Source organism: Leuresthes tenuis, unplaced genomic scaffold, assembly GCF_036924035.1.
Source record: "Leuresthes tenuis unplaced genomic scaffold, fLeuTen1.0.hap1 SCAF_3, whole genome shotgun sequence".
Classification (NCBI taxonomy): domain Eukaryota; kingdom Metazoa; phylum Chordata; class Actinopteri; order Atheriniformes; family Atherinopsidae; genus Leuresthes; species Leuresthes tenuis.
In genome coordinates, this window is record NW_027325357.1 from 20,247,891 (window position 1) to 20,268,692 (window position 20,802).

A 20,802-nucleotide genomic window follows, 5' to 3' on the forward strand; every position below is an offset into this window, starting at 1 on the left:
TTTAAAGATTTGAGAACAGGACATCTAAACACAGGTTAGCCAGTCCAAGAGTCTAGAATTTTGCAAATTTTAAACCACTTTAGTTCAGTAAACTTCAGTTGAATAAGATATCAAGTCATGTAAACAATTCAACTAAAGTTTCCTATTCAATTTTTTAAGTTTAAAGCATCCATTTTGCATGTACTTATAGTTGCAGCTTTCCTTTGATATCAAAATCAACGATGAGCACTTTTTCTAAACTCCGTAGAGAAAGCTTTACCACTCATACTTACACCTGCCTGTGTTGTATATTGTAGCTACCTTGTCTTGAGACTCAATCTTAAATCAAACATTTATGGCTGAATTAACAGAATATTAACAATGATAAACAGAGCATGCAATAAACAGAGTCAGTGTATACATTAAAGGGTCAGTGTCAGCTGCTGGTGGGTGGAGAGATATGTGTGGCGCCAATTAGCATACACACAGATCCCTATTAGCTTAATGTTAAAAAAAGAGTTAGCACCAAGCTAAGAGTTTTCTTTTTTTTCATTTTCTGCCCAAAACATTTTGATTTTAAAGAGATTAACAACTGCTGGAGTGGGACAACAAAAGTTTAGTCTATTTAAGTCCTGCAGTCTGAAGTGATTATTTGAGCAACTATATGTCTTGGTTTAATCACTTTTATATATGGAATATTATATTCTAAAATTGAATACAATGCAGCATAAACGCATGTGGCTTGAAAAGGTTTATCAACACGTAAGTCGTTGAGAGAGTACACAAACTTCCACTGAACTCCTGATACACTATGCTCCTTGCATTTTTACAGATGCCTGTTTTTCTTCCCTCCTCCATCTCTCCAGTGAATGGCGGGGCCAGGACGGTGCTTCTGTTGTGTGTAATAAATGCTGTTGTATTGAGCCCACAGGGAAACCCTACTCTCCTCTCCCAGCCATTACTGTCTAATGGCCAGATGATGGGGGAGACACACACAGAGCCTGTCATGGACACGCTGATATACGGCGCTGCTATGTGCATGTTCATGCATGTGTGTGTTTGAGCATGTGTGCATGTTGCATGTGTCATATAGATGCTGATATACCACCTTGGCCCCTGGGCAGAAGAGGGGGGAGAGGGGTAATAGCAGTAACTCACTCGCAACTTGATCAAGCAGTGATAAATCTTCTGAAGCCATCCTGTTTCCTGACACTCACACACACATGCACCGCTTCACCCTCTCCATCCCTCTTAGCCACTCAGTCCTTAGGGCAACAATGAAAAGGATATGCACATCACTTAAACTGTCCCCTATATGTGCATTAATGCTACAGGAGATCTGTTACAGTTCTGACTATCTACTTTTTTTTATACTCTTATTAAAGGTTTGTTTGCCAAAATTCACAATGCCGTCCCGGTCAATAGATTTTAATTGGATATTGGTCAGTGTCTGAGAAGTAGAACATGTTACTGTCAGTTTAACTATTAGGAAAGTATAGCCTTGCTCCTTTCTACCTGGGAGCACCAGATGCACTTTGAACACTGTCATCTTTGAATAGTGGTTGTGATGCATTTTCATTGACTGAAGGCTGGTGAAATTCTGTCTAGTACTCAGGTGGTTTAAAGATCTCAATCTTTCCTCATGGCTACATTCTGATAATGCTCAAGGACAAATGTGAGATATTTTAACCAGCTCTATTTGTTGCCAACATTTTTCTTTTATATATGAAAAAAACATGTTTGTGCATAATACAGCAGAGACTTTGTTAGTTCATGCTGATTATTTGTGCGTGTGACATGAGAACTGCAGCCTCTTTCAATTAGACGTTATTTATGTCCGCGTGCATATCTTATTGTGTGTTGAACTCAGTTTGAGTAAAACTGCTCAAACTCTTCAAGCACGCAACATGAATTCAGTATTTTATCTTGTTGTCTCGGTGAATGTTAAAGAGTCCTTAATGAATTCCAGACACAAAACTCAGATTTCCTTTGTATTGGGAGCACAGTGGCTGCCATTAAAAATGCTTTTTCTTTTTCTTAATGTGTAGATGCATGCAAGCATGGGTGTATATACATATACTCACTTATATACACAAGCACACACACCCTCACAAACACTAGAGAACATACAAGGACTGGACGGTACAAGGACACCAACTCACTTCAACTACAATTGGATCAACCTTGAGAGGCACTGGTCCTTTCTCCTCATCCAGCCTTAAAAATGAATTTGAATACCTATATAACTCAATGAAATTTACTTGCTTTGAATGGAGAATTTCATAAATATCCAAACATTTTGGATTCAACTGCTCTAAAATCTTGACTACAAAGATAAACACTGAAAAGACTTTTCAGAAAAATTTAGCTTTGACTTATTTCACGGCTCAAACTAAGGCTATTTAAACTAACCTCTCAAAAAAGCGAATTGTACGAATGGGACAAAGGACTCACGCCTTAAGTGCAGAATACATAGCCGATTTAAGCCAAGGTAGACTTTATGATAAGCATAGTGTTCTTTGATTAATCCCACTGTTATTGATGAAATGTTTTCAACCCTGACATTTTCCTTGATGGTGATGATCAAGCATCATCTATTTTCTTTTTCATGTCTGTTATTTTACTTTATGCATTTGGGAAATGTTTTTCCTGGAACAAGGAAGTCAAAAAGATTCAGACCCCTTCATCCATTCCTTGAATTCAAATTATTTGTAAAAAACATCCTCTTCTTTCTACTTTGTGTGAAACACAAATACTGACTCATAACTGAATTATTCTGCACTCTGGGAGGCTTTTACAAAATTTATCCAATTAAGTATAATTTGATGTGACCCGCCAACTACGCTCAACATAGCAAATCCAAATACTCATTAATAGAGCTTGATATGTGCACACACTCTGCCTTGTTGCAGATCCTTTTCCTGTCAATAAATTCTTGTTCCTGATTCTTCACAAACTGACAATTGACCTAACCATATAATTTTAATGCTTAAAGCTAAGACAGCAGCATTTGAAAGTGACAGTAACTACAAACTAAACGGTCAAACAGCAAAGTAAATTCTGATATACAAGAGCTGAAAATGTTTGGTGAAGTCCAGGTTCTCTTGTCTATACAGAAAACTGTTGCGAAATGATCGTTGGGCTCATTTTTATCCCACTAACAATGGCACCGCTTGCTTCGTTAGTAAAGCCGTTTTCACACATGAACACTGGAGATTTTTGGAAGTGCAGCCAGTTCGGTCCAGACTTTTATTCCGCAGTTACTGTTCACACTTGTGCTTCTCAGCGAGGAGAACTTCTGCTGGGAATGTTCTTTCACAACTGGAAAGGTGAAGAAGGCCATGCCATGGAATGTAGCAGATTAGGTTTACTGTTGTGTTGATATTAGTGCCACATGCATCTGAACATATCCATAATAGCATGAAGCAAGCAAAAAGCAAAATAAAAGTCAGCAGAAAGGAAAGTGAAGCAACAGCCCTTACGATAATGCACACTATCTCACTCGCAGACAGGCAGTAAATGCTTCGAAAACTTTTTGCTATCAAAATAGTCTCACCCACTGATCTTCTGAAGATTTCTGACGGGACCAGGGAATAACATCTCAGCCAGAAATCCAGAGCGAATTCCGTGGACATCTACGTTCCAACATGCCACTGCTCTTGAACATATCTTTAACAATTCAGGACTCCAGTTTTGAATTGTCTGCTCATTCACTATGTAGTCCATTTTGCTGTTAGCCAACCAAGCACTGTTCACAATTCAAACTTAAACTTTTCATTCACTATATAGTACAAACTTATGATAAGGTATAACAAAGATTGTGTGCAGGAGTCGTATGCTGCAGTATTTGACATGGACCATCATGGATTACAGCCTAAAGCAAGCAGCCAAAGTTGACAGATCCCACTAGCGCTAGCCAACTAGCATTTACTGGTGAAAAATCATGAAGCATGGCTGCATTTAACAAGTGACCAAAATGCAACAGCAGCTGGCTGTCCAATAATCTCAAACATGATTTAGTGAAAGAACAAATAGACAGTTTGAATACAGGCTTTATTCAACTGAATGACGAGACTCCAGGAAGAGTCCAGCTGGTTCCAAACTTCCATTTGAAAAGAATTGAAACTGTGCTCAGGGGAACACTTTATAACCTTGTTTTGGTCATTGTTTTTAGCACAATTTCTACAAGAGACTCTTAAACGCTCAGTTTTTGTTCTGACATACACTCTGAATTGTGTGCAGGTACTTGCCTTTCTAAAGTAGGTCTGATCAATTTATTTAGACATGGGTGGACTTAATGGAAGTTCAGACACACCTAATGGAAGACAAAAGGATGAAGTGTCACAGAAAAAAAAATGTACGTATACTCTTTGAATGCTCTGTTGTCAAAAGAAATGACACACATACTTATCCATACCAGTAACTCGTGAAATTAATTCCAATTTTAAAGGAGATGTGAGCCGCTGTCTAAGGTCAGATGTTTATGTGTGTATTTTACACAGTCTGGCCTGAGACAGTCTTCCGTCGCAAAGCTCCTGTTTTAACTGGGGATTATATGGATCAGACAATGATTGACAGATTCCTTTTTCTGTGGTCCTCCCAGAGCAACGCCTTGTTTGGGTTTAGTAAGGAATACAACTATGGCTACAACACACCCAAGAGGAAATGCAGGAAAATTAGGTCCCCTTGAATTTGGGGTGCTGCATGTATTACTGCCAATGTGCTCTGTATATGCGCATGTTTGCCCTTGTGCATCAACCCACCTATGTATCTGTGGGCATGTATGTGAGACTCTGTGTGTTGGTAACAGGAGATGAAAGGTGTGTGTGTTGAGCCCTGCTGTCAGTCCCTGCCATGTTTTACAGCCTGTCCGCTCTGCACGGTGATTAGAGCTGTCGACTCTGATGTGATGACATGGGCTGAAACCACAGCAGGGGAAAGTGAATGTGAGAGGGAGAAAGACAAGACAGTGAGAGGCAGTTTGGGTGTCAGATGGAGATCAGAGAGAAAGTTTGAGAGAGGACGTTTAAGACAGAGAATTGACTTTGACTATAGCTGCAGCAGCAGCTCTTGAAATTATGGACAGGCGCTGGACCATGGCTACAAACCTGATGGTTCAACATACAGGTCCCTACCTGACACGGTGAATCTGTCATTCCCCCAATTGCTCACTGAAAGTCCTTGTACAGGCACACCTTGTATGGCTGGGTGGCAGACTAATCTGATGATACACAGTACATGCAGTATTCTGTCCATTAGTGCAGCACATTAGCTTTTAAGAATTAAAAGTTGTATTTTAGAGCCTTAAAGAAGCAAAATCCATAGTTGCTATTATTCTTACTCTCCTCTCTCTTCCACCTTAAACATGTCTCATGTCCACATGTTCTTAATCACGCCAGTGGGAGAGAAGAAGAGAATCAACAAGAGGGCTGCAGGTCCTTTTAGGGTTTAATGTCTGCTCCTTCTTTAATGGAGGATAAATAAACACTGCTCTGTGTGGAGTGCACAATTCCTATAGCCGCACACACACATAGAGACACACACATACAACCTACCTTCTGGTTGCATGTCCAGTCAATGCTAATACTGCAGAAAATAGCTTGCTCCCCTGTCCTCCTTATGCGGTGAAGCTGTTATTACTGGAGCCTAATAAGGCCCAGATGCCTAATATTAGACGTAATCTGTCAGAATAGTTTTGTTTATGTAATTTAATTTTTGCAGCCAGTTGTTTCCAATTAGGTTGTTTAAATTTTTTAATAGAATTAAATGGGAGATATCTACATGAAGAGAAATGGCAAAAAATCAGGGCCAGGGCAGACATGTGGGAACAATGTAGTTTTAGACTGTGCACGTGTGTCTGTGTGTGCACACGCGCGTGCCATGATACACACCTATCATTACAGCTTTCCCATTATTGTCAAGCCTCTCAGAAGTGAGGGCTGTAGCGTGTATGATAATTATGACGTTATGAGGTGACAATTACGCTGAAATGTGTTTGACTGTCAAACGCCCACTACAGTGACATGTCAGCCTGCCGAGATGGGCATAAAATGGTTGAAATAGAGAGAATGAAAGAAATAATGTTGAGTGACTGCTTTGCTAAGGAACTGACACAGAACAAATTTCAGGCACGAAATAAAAGGCCATGCATTGTAGAAGGTACAATTTTAAAAGCTTTGGTTATGACAACATAAACTCAGGCTAAGTTGTAACTTGCTGTAACATTGAACTGTAGTTCTTTGGTTAGGCACAATTACCTAATTTACCTAATTACATTTGGCAAAAAAGTATATACATGTACTTATTTATATATATGTATATCTATAGCTTTTGTTATCCAAGTGACTTCAATGTGGCAATTTTTTTTTAACCACAAGAGGCAGAAATGAGCAGTGTGAATGAATCCCATTTCACTCTGGCAGGGTTCAGGCCTAACACCTACTCGCTGAAAGTTTGAAAAATATTGCCATGTTACAGCTCAGTGGCAGGATTGGGGGTTGGTGGATTGTTGACGATACAGCATCGAGTGGGAGTGGGGGCAACTTCTCAAATATCCTGAAGAAAGAAGAGTGCGAGTTTGAGAGAATTCCAGAGGAAACAGAGGGATGGTGAAAAAAAAAGAAAACAAGGATCCCTTCAGCAGTCAGAGAAGTGGTGCGTGACTGGCGTTTCATAAACACACACACACACACACACACACACTCTGCTACACTCAATACCACCAAATACAGACATTGCTGAGCTATGAATTGTGCCCTGATGTGTTTTCTCTCACTGGTAACTTTAGTATGGATGATTTAACGCTTAACTGCAATCAGTGTTAAAGCGTTCCACAAGGCTCACCCAGACATAGCTGTTGTGTGTATGCATGTGTGTGTGGTGCCTCCCCCACCCATAACAGACTCCTGGGCTGTTTAGAGAGGCTGGCTACAATGCGGAGGACAGATGTGGAAAACCCCTGGCTCTCCAGACAAGGGCCTCCTTCATCCCTCCTTCTCCTGTCCTTCACTAAGATGGAGGGACGGATGGATGGAGTTACTGAACTAACTTCCTGGATTACATCAAACACCCCTCTGGAAACAGGGCAACTAAACCTCCCACCTCCTTCTTCTCTCTCTATTGCTCTATGCTTCTCTCTTTCTCTCTATGTCTTCCACTGCAGGGAGTCTGTCTCTCCATCTTTCCACCCAGACGGGCGCACAAACATAGCACTGTCCGGCTCTGTCTTCTGCACTAGAACACAGGCCCATATGGACTTTTTTGATTGCATTTGTGCGTCTGTGTTTATGTGTGAATGTAAAAAAAGACTTACTTACTATTAAGACATAAACTGGATACACTGGAGTGAGATTCTACAACTCAACAGCACAGACACACGCTAAAAGCTACATAGAAATTTAAAGCTGCAAATGCAGAAAAGTTTTACATAACTGAGAGAAGAAAAAATCCCTTGTTTGGCCAGGGATCCTGTAGTTGAATGAGTGGAAGCATTAAGCAGCAGGTGTTTGTGCTGTGTAATAGGCATGGCCAAGGCAGTGAGCTGCAGAGGGCAGTCAGTAGCCACTGAGCCACAGAACAAGTTGGGGTTAGGGATTGGCTGTTATCTGCCCAGCCGTCTGCAGCTGTATTTACAGCCTTTGTTTGTTGTTCCCTAAGCAGTCGGAGATATGTGCATACGTCTGTGTCTATGTATGTGTGTGTGTGTGTACGTGTAACTGTGTGTTTGCTGTTCCCTATGTGGCCTAGAGAGGACTGGGAATTTTCTGTTTCAGTGCGTCGGAGGATTTTGGCTGGAGCTTTGTTGATCCTGTCTTTGTTGATCCCGTGTTGTTGTAGCGAGGGGGGCAAGAAGATTGAAGCATTAGCCATGGCAGCGAGGAATTAACTCCCACCCTGCCCCCTTCTCTGCCTTTTACCCCTCCCCTGAGCCTGGCCATTGGTCTGGGCCTGACACCCCCTCTGACCCATCCCAAGTACTTATGAACTCCTACATACGAACGGTGTGAAACTGCCTCTGGTTCCCCACTTGGGTTTGTGTCATGCTCTCTGAAGCGAGCCAAGTTTCAATTATTGTCCCTCTGGTTCGCCTAGGCACCAGTGACTAGAGGTGTGTGATGCTGAGTGTGTGTGCTAACACTCAGTTTGTTTGTGGCTGTAAGCCAGCTGATCCAGACACCTTTATGCTTCTCTGACCAGTTCAGAGATAGCGAGTTGTGGGGGTGTATGTTTGTATGATTTGAGATAAAGCTGCTGCTTTCATTAAACCACACTTCTCAATAAAGGACCGCCCCTCTGGTCTTGGCGCTGTGTCTTTGGCACTGTACTTACATACATACAGTAACTTGTTTTAATTGACTGGTTCCCAGTCTGCTGTGATCTGTGACCTATCCCTCGGTGAACATCCTGAAGGTCAGGATAAAAAGTGGCCCATTTAAAGTAGAGACTTGAGGCTTTAGCTTCCCAGTGTGACCTGCCAGTTCCAAACCAGCACTCTGCTATGCTCTACGGCAAAATCCTAATCACATTAGAGGACAAGAAAAAACTTCTGTATCTTGTAGTTTAAGTTGCAGGACTTGACATGTCAGTAACGTGCAGAGTTAGTGAGAGGCAGAACAGGTAAAAGAGGGATAAGGGCTTCTTTTACTATATAGACAGGCAAACAACTCAAGAGAAACACATTTTTTCTTTTTCTTGAAAAAAAAAATTCTAATTAAACTGTGACCAGAGGCCAAAGAACTTCAATCCAATATGTTTTTTTCAGACAGGTGCAAACATATGTGCATATTTCTACTCAGTGCTACCAATGTTGCCCAGGCTTGCCAAGTGTGTTTTGAAACACAGTCTCCATTTATCAGTAAAAGGCTGATAAAGTGGTTCAGGAAGAGGAAAAAGTCAAGGGCCAGAACCAAAACTACAGGTGTTATACAGTATGTGTGCTGAGCACGGTCCACAAAACACGCCAGTTAGAGCTCTACAGTCCATGTGCCTCAAAAACTGGGAGCTCAATCTTGTCGGTGCATTTCAAACTCGACCAGACTGAACACGCCTGATGTTTCCCAACTAAAACCCTAAAGAGATCCAACATAAGGCTATATTTGTATGATTTATTCTACAAAGACAGAATTATGTGTTTGCTTTTGAAAGCTTTAACACAAAGAATTGTTTATCTATGATGGCAATGGACCAGCATAGAGTATTGCCTAGCAGCCTCCAACCACACGACACGTGACTTCCAAAACCCCCTGCAAAAAGATCATTGTACACGTTGTTCATTTGGCTTTTCTTTTAGTCAAAAAATTAATAAAATTCAGATATGTCATGAAACAATTTTGTTTAATAGTTAAACGTTTTAGCTTTGTAAAACCTACTATGAAAATAAAATATTAATTTTTTTTGTCAGTTTTTTCAGTTCAAGAAAAAGAGAAAATCTAAGCTTTCTTTGTAATTTACATTTCTAAATATGCAAATATATCTGCAGTTCAAAGAGACTGCTTTTCCGAGCTGTTGCACCTGGATGACTGGCAACAAACATTGCCCCAACAAGAGAGCTGTCAGTAGAAACAAAAGAGAGGATTCTAAAAGTCCTTCAAGAAGCTAATTTAACTCTGAGTGTGGCAAAAGATGTCGGCTGTTACCGGTCAGCTGTGTCTAAAATATGCCTTAGTAATACGAAATACACTTAAAATGGAAGAAAAACAAAAGGGCAGGGCCAGGAATCAGAGCTTGTGATTAACTGTAGAAGTCATTTTTGTTTCTCTCTAATAATTTACCTATACCAAACAGAGGAGATTCAGCAACGCATTGATACATACAGGAAGCCAACAATGTTCAATTAGCTGAGAACAGTTAGCAATACAAGCTTTTTACTTGCCGGTCCAGAAGGAAAGCTGCAAGTTCTGCAACAAATTTCAACCCTTTACTGGCCAAAAGCTCTCTCCAGTGAAGAAAAGCAACAGCTGTTCTTTGGTTCATTATAGTTCTGCTTCTTCTCCTTTGCTTTCTTCTTCTTCCCAATAAATCGCTTTTTGGGGGGCCAGAAAATGCCCCAAAGCTTCTGAAATGTTGCCTTCGCCCCTTAGGAATGTGAAACATTTGATAAGTTTCATTCATGCTTGGGGAAGAAAATGCCTCAATGTTGCCTTCTATTGTGACAGCCCTGAAACTGTAGGTCTTAGACAATGCATCACACAATCCATTTTCAGGACATTTCTGAAGGTAACTTGTTGCCTAACTGTTGTAAATATAGAACATGTTTTAAATGAATATATATTAGTACAAATTTTGTATTTATTTACATAAGTCTTTTTTTTTTCTTGATAATAAAATGCACTGGCTCAGCTGCTGCTCTTACAAAAATATGCCAACATCTGAAATAATTTATTAATTTATGCCAATGCACTAATCCATCTTGTATCATACAAAGTCACCGCCATTAATATCAATGGCACATCTTGAACAGCTATTCTCCCAATTATTCAGCAACTCCAGTGAATATTAAGTAAGAACTGAAATTCATTATTTGTTTGATCTATTTTACAATGCCAGAGTTTTATATACAGTTTTAGGAAAATTCATTCAAAAGTACTGATGAAAACTAAATTATGTAGATTCATTTTCGTATGTACAATTTTCTTTAAAACATCCATCCTCTCCGCTTTCAAAGAGCTTCACTTGTCAGGTTCCTAGTCTCTAGCCAGCAGGCACAAGTCACCTGCAAAGGATTAAAGGGGTGTGTGGATGTGGTGGGCTTCTGGTTATTGTTCATATTACGGTTGTTTATGTCTGTGTTCATGCTGGGTGGTGTGATTTGGTAGATGTTCAGTGACCTGCATAGTCTCTATTGAAACCTTAACCTGCCTGACCCTGTCATGCAGGTTGATCTCCCACTCTTCCTCACACTTATAGATCTTGTACTTTTCCTGAAATGAACACAGATCCACCAAAAATAAATTAGAAAGTACTTAGAGCTTTCCCTTCAATTATAATGAAAGTTCACATTTCAAGCGAATGCAGGGTGGCTTTGTCTTTTTGCCATTGATTTGATGTCATAGGTCACAGAAGGCTAGCTGTTAGCTAATGTTGTTAAGCTTAGAAATTTGATAAATTGATACAAACACGTTAGGAGCACACATAAGCGCCTCCTATCCTGTAAACTTTTAGTCTCTATGATTCAATATGCGTGGCATTTGGCAGAGTTTGCTTTAAGCTTTTGCTAGATCAAAATGAACTTAGTCTCACAATAAATACTAACTAAGAGATTTGATTTTATCCTTGTGGCATTTTCCAAGTTATTTAGTGTCAGAGACTTTGCCACTATAAGCCTCTAATCCCCATCAGCATTTATAACTGATTGCACTGATCTGATTGAAGGCCTGAAACAGACTTTGACTACTTTTAGTGAGACTCATTTATTATGCTTACAGATGGAAAATTATGTAGATCAGAAATCAAAGATTGCTACATGCCATAATAGGACATTGCTGTCGAGGTTTATCAACTCTAATGAAACATCTATTGTTGATCAATATATGCCCACGACAAGCAACTGTGGTACAGCTATTCTGCCCAGGCAGCTTATTTAACTGAGGAGCCATTTGCAGAGAACTTCATATGAAGTGGTGAACATTGCTCCAACTTCGCTGCCCACGACTGATTCGTCTTGCCAGATGGACTAACTGTCAATGAGCATAATTATTTGACTCTCCATTGAACGCCCTGAACTGACTTTGTTTGTGCAGCAGCAGGAAGGTCAGTGAGCGACTTTCATGTCTCTCACAAATGGAGGTGTTTGGGACACCTGTGTCATACACAGTTTCTACAATTAAAGACTACTTCGGCTGTCATTTCTCTTCTGATGACATGCTGTACAGTTGACTGGTTACATTCCTTAATTTCCCAGATCAAATCAAACAACAGGGCAACTATGTTCACCAGCCAACTGGACATGGCATCATTTCATTCTACAAATGGTGACTGACAGTTTGGATGATGATTTATTTATCTCATCATCTAAGAACTAGCTCTTCTGTCTTGTACTGTACAAGTCATACTTTTACTGCCTTGTGATGGTAGCAGTATTTAAAAAAATGGATCCTGGTGTAGCAGGTTGGGTTGTGGGCAGAGGGATCATGAATGTAATGACAGCTTAGTAATGAAGCTGAATGTGGTTCATTTCACTATTTACTTTATGATATTAAATGCACGGTTCTATTTTTATATCAGATTAGAGTACATTACAGTAGACACATAGTGCCATACTGTGGCTTAAGTTTTGACACTGCTTTTATTTAAAAGTTATGACATTACCTTAGGAGCCATGCATGCACATTGAGCACCAATCTTGCTTATTTCCTAACCCAAACTGTGTATCCATTAACATCTAAAGTTAATTATGTATATTGATTCTAATCCATACTGTGTTTTAAACGGCTAAGCCTAACTATGTAAGGCATGAGTAAAGAAAAAAAGTCAAACAAAAAAAGTTGGAAATGCTGTGTCAGATTGGTCTCGATACAATGGTTTCTTGTATGGAAGCCCAACTTCATCCTCCCTCAAGGCTACCTATCATAAATCAATCAATAGTGCCATGTAATAAGACATCACAGATGAACAGCCTCATCATGCAGCTACAAATAATTATATAATCTTATGTAAAAAATGTAAACCTATACCTCACCACATAAGTGATGTCTCCATGTAGACAAAATATGAGTGTAAAATGTACTTAAATAGAAAATAAATGACTTTCTTTTGTCTTTTCCTAAGCTCCATTCTTTTACCTTGTTGGATAACGTCATGGTGGTAAATGGTAAATGAACTGCACTCACATAGCACTTTTCTAGTCTAGTTGACCAATCAAAGCGTCATATTCACCCATTCACCCATACACCCGTGCAGCACGTCTTAGTCTATATGTTTTACAGGCTGCACAGTGGACACATCGGTACGCAACGTGAGGTTCAGTGTCATGTCCAAGAACCTTTTGACATGTGGTCCTGTTATCCGAGAGTTAAACCTTCTGATGGGCAGATGACTGCTCTTCTTCCTTAGCTACGGTCGCCCCAACAAGAAGAGATGGTAGCGTAAATCCGTAAGAAGAGCTGCGCAGCAATGAGAACCCAATCACACTTATATTAAGCTAAAGTTGTTCAATAAATATTCAACAAAACATGCTTTAGATAATTCACTTCATACAGTCTTACCACATTGGTACATAGGTTATATCATATATATAATTTCACTATGATAAGATATAAATGGTAAATTAGAATTCAGTTTCATACTTATGTAAGGAATGAAAAAGGCATCAAATTGAAAGATATTGTTGTCACAGGCTGGACACTCTCACCTTCCTGTCCTCATTTCTAGCCACATAAATCAGTTGGTACGACTGGATGAAAATAATCCAGCATCGCTTTGAAAGTTGTGGCTTCAAGCAATCGTGGGACAGATTTATTTCCTTTCCCCCCTATTAAATATGCTTCAGTGCATTCCTTTAAGGAGATCTTGAAGGAGGCATTGAATTTATTTTCCCTTATAGTTACAGAATTTGAACAGCTCTTATTGTGGCCGCTTCTCAGATACTTTTTTGAATTTCATTCAGTTGAGAACCTTCATTAGCAGAAAAGACTATTCGACCGGACACATTGTTTTCTTTAGAAAACTTCAAACTTATTTGTAGAGGACCAACTTAGCTATTATTCTGCTCTGAGATCAGGTTGCCTGGCATATGTTGTCCCTTTAGGTTACAATTTTTTTCTTTTCCATTTAGTCATGCAAACTAATTAAAACATTAGCCAAGTGTGACTGACAAAGACCAAAACCAGCTCTTGTAAGTAAGTTATGCAGGTTGTATTTAGTGGATATTTGTCATTTTCTTCCTGATTGGTCTGAAAATTCAGCTGTTGCTAAGCAGTGTTACAGTATTAAAATGGATGTTGAAAAAAGTGTAATTAGTCTCAGGGTCAGTTCATGAGAGTTTTGAGCCCTGCAGCACATACTCAGTGTAGAGATGATGATTATAACTTTGACTGGCATTGAGTTTTGCATTATTCTTATTATTCTTATTTTTTTGTCTCTGTCTTTGTCTCTTTGTCTATTATACCTTAATCAACAAGTTTATTGAGCACAAAAAGAGACAGCAAGAGGTTGAGAGATTATTTTGTAAGATTTCAATTAAAAACTAACTGAAAGACAAACGAGTGCAGACTATGATCTTGTGGCCAGATATTAGGAAGAAGTCTGAGACAGATAAAGAGATTAGCTATCGTCAGGAAACAAGTTTAAAAGAAAAAGACAAACTACTGTGTTCGTCTGACCAAAACAGGACTTTTAAAAGCACATAAACATCTTGGACCAAGAAGCTTGATATCATTTGAAAGGTCTAACACTCACAATCAAAACGAGATGAGGTGCTCTTGAGTGTTGTGTCGTCTTAGAACACAAGAAAAGTGTGAATAACGTGAGTGAGTAAACCTTTGTGAAAACAAAAAAATCCCCACTCAGTTGACTGTTGAATGTTTGTCCTGTGGATTTGACTATATTCGGAGGTGTGATGATCTCCAACAGAAAAAGTCAGCAGTAGTAGAATATTTTGAGTATTTACTCGTACAATCCCACAGCATCGAGGCTTCAGACACACTTCAGTCAGTTACTCGATCCCGGTCCTGTGTGCATACTGGTTAAACGGCACGATCGAGCTGCAGTCATAGCTAGACTCAACTGTGCATGTAACCGTTCCGTGTACGTCCCAAGATCTGCAATGTCACAGTGGTGTCTGCCTACACCGAAGCATTTGTGTGTGTGTGTGTAAGTGCACTGTGTGGAAAAGCAATCACACAAACAAATTAATTAGTCTCCCCTAGCGAAGGGGTTTGATAAATTGCTCATCTCTTCTAACACCTTCTGACTCCCTCTCTCCTTCCCCCTTTCACTATTTGTCCCTCTCATCTTCTTTTTATTTTTTTTTATACATCCTGGTCTCTCCCACGCAATAAACATCTTATTACATTGTCCCACCTTTAATTATATCTCTTCATTGTCTGCCTTTTTCCTGATATGCATTGTTTGTCCTACAGTGGATTGTTGCAAGCTGCCCCAAATTCACAAACACACGTGCACACAGACGTGTGTGTGTGTGTGTGAGCCTACATGAAGTCCCACAGAAGCTCCCTGAGCATACAGGCTGATTTTTACTCAGCTCAAGAGGCTTGTTTAGGCCATTGTGGCACACAAGCTATACTCCACCTGCATTTAGATGTAGTAATATGTTTTAATTATTCATATTTCCAATTTTTATTAGGCCACTTAACTGCAATATCATTCCCCCAGTTTGTCAAAGAGCACTCTATATCCACATCATGAAGAACTGGAGTGAGCAACTTGAACAACAGAAATAAGTAGCAGACACGCAAAACATATTCATGAGTTATTTTCCCAGCGTGGGCGCTTGGGGCTGGAATGAAGACCAGGTCTCTTTTCAATTATCACACTCAGTTGCATGCATGCACGCCCTCACACACACACCCACACACAGAGAGGCGCGGCAGCGTTAAGCAGTGTGCACTCATTAAACACTCTCATTATACACAGGAGGAGATCCCTGCAGGTGCAGTTTACCAGAGTTTAGTTCATTTCCTGCTCCTCCTCCTCCTCTTCTTCCTCCACCCTCACATCTCTTTTTCTCTCCTACCCCTTCTTCTTCCGGTTTTATTTATTTCACTAACCACAAACTTTACACAGCGGGGGTGTGTCATTGTATGTGTGGTGAGAGGGATGGGGCTTTCTGACACTTTTACCTTTGAAAAGATTTATGTCTGACATACAAAACTCTGTTCGCAATGTGCTGGGAATGACTAACTCTGCACCGGCAGAGGCATGTGCACCAACATTTTATAACCCTTTCTGCGCATAACCGAACCAGCGGCAACATCATATCTGTATTGCCAGCCATTTATTCTGTTTTCCATATCTCGGTGTTGCTGCCGTCTAATTTAAAGGCCTCTCCTCTGGTAAAAACTTTATTATTCACCATGATTCACATGCTAAAGCGAGCGCTTCTCTTAATGGCTGCTGAACAGCATTATTTTAGGTGGTGACTGAATGTTTCTTTGTGGCAAACCTATAATTGTCTCTGCATGCTCACAGGCTTTCAGAGTTCTCTGATTGACATGCACTCACAAAAAAGTCCTTTATACCTGACCCATTGCAACTTCCAAAAAGCATGTTCAGAGAGGTCATTTTTCTCGGTGTGTGTGTGTGTGTGTGTGTATGAACGTGTGTGTATGGGTGTGTATCTGCCGATAATAAGGACACGGAACAATCTCAGCTGGTGGCGTTCAAATAGTTTCACTGGATTGTGGATACCTGAGCAGTGTGAGTTCCCTTTTCTCTTCCCTGGTTAAACCTTGCAACCCAAAATTGAGCCTTTTTACGGTTTATAAGGGCGAAGAGGAGAGCTCTGAGGAGAGCAAATGTTATGACCTTCACAGAAGGGAAAATTGTGCAAGTTGAAAGAGTCCAGTAACAAATATCTAAAACTCTGGCAACAAAGCATCAGGAGTGACAGGCAGGCTTTAATGTAATCAGAATATTTTTTCAAGCTTCAGCTCTACATTTATTAAATGTAAACGGCAGAACTTTACATATCACCTCTGACGTCTTTGTTCTCATCAGGAGAGAAAAACAGTCACATTTTAAATTTAGATCAGAGTCCATGCCAGATGTTTTAATTAATTCATTCATCTGTGTCCTGGCTTTTTTTTTTTCCTCACAAAGTGAAGAAATAATCCATTTGTCTCTTGTGTGCTGCACTGCAGTCCTTCTGACCTACTTTCCCTTTCTTTTCCACTCTCTGCTGCCATCTTCTTTTTACAACAATAACAGAAAGTGTTTGGCTTCGTTTTCGCCGAGTGGCCGTTCTTTCACCTGGCTGGTAATATTAAACCAGACATTGTTTGTTACTCTGTTTGATTCTGGTATGCATTTACTTTAGCTGTAGCTTTAAATTCCAATCCACTCCAAATGACATGCCTAATTTGGTCAGGTTAACTAACTTTAACTTAGTTGTAAAGCATTTCAAAGATTAAAGGGTTTATTTTATCATTAAAATATATATTTTTTCATTTATATTGTATTTCTCTTTGTTGTTATGAGCAGTTAGCATACGGTTCAGATTTAATTTCTAAAACAGACTTTTTACTTTCACTATTTCTTGGTTTTCACAAACATTTGCCAGTTTATTGTACAATCTACTGAATCTCTCAGTACTATCAGACAGAAACACTGAAACCATAGAGTACAACTGACATTCAAACTGTTGGCTTGGGAAAGGAGAAATAATTGAACAAAAATCATAGAGCAGCTCTCTCTCCTCACCTCCCGCCCCTCTGCCTGTCTCAGTTAGTCAAATCCTCCATGACCCTGAGCTTTTTGTCACCTATAATCAGTGTTGCAACACATTATGGTGGATTACTCAAAGTCAGTAACAAATCTGAAATACTTTAGTTTACTTCTGTGTTTTTTTGCACTTCACCAAACACAACTCTGATCTCATAGGGAGAGCTAAAGATGGCACTAAAAAAACTTTTATATTAACAGTTTTTGGACAGTATGAAATGGATTTTTTTTAAAGAAATATATTTGAATCACAGTTCAATCAAACAAACCTTGGTGTAGAAAAATGCAAAAAATAAGAAATTGACATGGATATGAAAATACGGGAACTGAATTAATCAATAATGGCATGGAAATGCTAAAGAATAATGCAAAACTTGCTAAACTGATGCAAAACTTGAGTGTAAGTGATGTTTGAATTGTGAAATAGATGTGAAATAGATGAGTATTTGTGCTTAATTTCCATTTGCTTTGTCTCACAATCTAAAAACATGCATAATGATGATTCTAAATTGATCGTAGGTATGAGTGTGAGTGTGCATGGTTGTTCATCTCTGCGCTGGCCCCCTGAGCAGGACTGGTGATCTGGTCATGATATATCCTGCCTCGAGCTCTATGACAATTTGGATAGTCTCCAGCTCACCAATAAACCCAAGCAAGATAAATGAATGTGTTATAGTAAAAAGACACACATCAAGGAAGAAAATACTACTGGTTTACACTTGATTATTAAAGTAAGAGATATATTTTCCAGTCATCTATCCTTTCTGACTGACAGATAAGGCAGATCTTCAAGGTAGCTTTTAAGGTGATTCATTGACTGTTCACCTATTGGTAGGATAACATTTTTTTGACCTTTTATAGTAAAGTCAGACCATTTAAAAAATATATATATCAGCCACAGTTTATCACTCTGTCCCATCTCATTTATTGCCGGGAGAACGCACTCCGGTGCTGTTTGTTTGGCTATGATTGTTGACAAAACCCTAATTTGTGTTGGCATTTTAGAGGCGAAGCTGCGAGGCAAGTGGCATCATCTTATGTAGATTTGAGATTCATAAACCGCAGGCGCAGAAACTTGCAGGATTCTTAAAGCTGGCTCAGTCAATTTTTTTGATGCTGAATATCTTGAATTAATTCAGAAATTATCTTAAGAATCAGGCCAAGCATATATCGAAGACGTTTTCTTTTTTTTAATCTTCATGTTGGATTTTTAAAGCTTCGACACCAAGAGTACAGGGAATGGCTTATGGTGAATTAAGTCCTCTTTGTTCGCAAAGACAGTAAGGAGTCGATGCATCACTCCTAACAAAGAGGAGCTGATATGCAGCTTTGGATCAGGATTGAGTTACCACTTGTTACAAATTGTCTAAGATGGAGACAGTGGTATTGAGCAACTTTTGGTGACTCTGGACAGTGGACAGCTCTAGGTCTGATTTCTTCCCACCACTGCTTACAACTTATTTCTAAGCTCACCTTCCTTACTCATCTTAGCATCATCTAAATCAGCAGAACTGGTCCAAAACTTATCTGCAGGGGGGCTCAGAATGTCAGATGGCATAAAACCTCTGTTCCACTAAAGCTAAATCCACCAACTCTTCAGGTTCAAAGCAACAGACACACTTCACATGATGCAATTATTTTGCGCTGATTGTTACAATCCTCCCTTGCATTCAACTGTTTTTTTTGTTCAGTGAGAGATTACATTCAGGAAGGAATGATTTTGTGCCTGTGTGTGTGTGTGCGTGTATGTTTTTGCAAAGATGGGATTTAAAGAAGGCAGCATCCCACAGGGGGTTTGGATTCTTAACATGCTTCCCTGTCTTTTGTTAAATATGATGCAATGGTGATGCAGGGCTGTCAGTATGTGTTCATGTTTGTGTTTCAGACAGGGAGTGAGAAGTTGGGAGTCAGGACTGATCTGAGCATGCTTTAAAGCTTTTCTTTTCAACCTGGAGGAAATTATAGCTTCTGTGTTGATGGGGGAGGGAAACCCCTCCCATCACAACCTTGCCATCTCTTAACGTGTGTGTGTGTGTGTGTACCTATGTATACACACACATCTCTGTGTTTGCACATGTGCAGGTGTGAGTGAGTGGCAGGGCTGCTATCGGTGCCATCATACGTGGATGTGTGTGTTAATAGAGAATGCCCCACACTGCCACTGCCTTTGTTTGCCAAGGACATACATATGCATGAAGCTTGTGTATGTGGATACGTGTGTGTATGGGTGTGCATGGGGGGTTTGAGGGGGTTTACTAATTACTAGATTTCTATCATGAATATGTATGGCCGCATCCTTTATTATAGGATTGGTTTAAACACATCACACAGAGGAACGAATGGCAGGGAGAGCAAAAGCGGGGGCAAGGACCTAAGAGAGGAGATGCTTCTTAAGAAAAATAAGAGACAGAAAAAGAGAGGTTTTGGGCCTGGACCTTCACCCTCCACTTTGCTTCTTTTTAATTCGCAAAAATAACACAGATCTGTCTGAGATATGTACTCACCCTGGGTTTACTCAGTGGGGTTAAGACTTCCAAGTATATGACAAAGTCTCTAATGGCGGTTTCATATTTGGTTGCAGCACTTTTGACTGTTTTTGTTCACTAACCTGGAGACCCAAGAGGTTTTTGTTGTTTAAATTGCTTCTGTTAATAAATCTCTGCATCTACCTATGTATCTTCTGACAAGAAGCTAATCCACAAAGTTAAATTCTCAAAAGTTCAGATTTCTCTTAAGCCATGGATCAGGTTCCCTGACTCGCTTCTGATTCAAGATCTTCCTCTTGAGTTCCCTGAGCATCACACCTGTGAGTAAGGGCTTTCATTGTTCAGGCAGCAGATATTAAAGGCTCCAGCAAGACTTTTCTTGACAGCAAAGCAAGTTTCATCTTTATCAGTTGCAACGAATATGATGTTTAAGAAACACATGTTAACACACCATTTAAGTGTCTTTTAGGTGTAAATGCCATGCATTCAATTAGGATATACCATTAGTTGTCAAAGTTTGATGAATAAGTGAATAAATTAATTAATTAACAACAAACCACCTTCTCTTTGCTAAGAACAAAAATATGGTAATAACATCTTGTGCGGTGCACAAGCACCTAAGAAGACTGTCATGTAACCCACAACACTGCCCTTTCTACGGTTGAAATGACTTTAATACAAGCTTCTCATTATTGTTCATGGCAGGACAAGACATGTGAAATACACATGGATCCATTTAGAATAGATTAAATCAATTTCAAATGTAGAATTACTCCATCGTAAAAACAAACCGACATGGTTTTGTCTCTGGTTTCATAATAAATGTGTTTATTTTTACTATCATTAGGAACTTTAATGGTGTACCAACATGTGCTGTCAAAATGATGTCACTTTTTGAAAAAATTGCATTTACAATAGAAACATTTCATTTCTACCTTTC

The 20,802-nt window shown here is 39.6% G+C and overlaps 1 protein-coding gene across 1 annotated transcript in view; it reads right to left on the reverse strand.

The window, feature by feature from the left end:
- Positions 1-1,606: 1,606 nt before the first annotated feature.
- Positions 1,607-20,802, reverse strand: part of tfeb (transcription factor EB) — a 277,326-nt gene continuing 258,130 nt past the window's right edge. Inside the window, exon 13 of the transcript XR_011915199.1 lies at positions 1,607-1,618. The gene's annotated coding sequence lies outside the window, so the exon portion shown is untranslated. The remainder of the gene's footprint in view (positions 1,619-20,802) is intronic.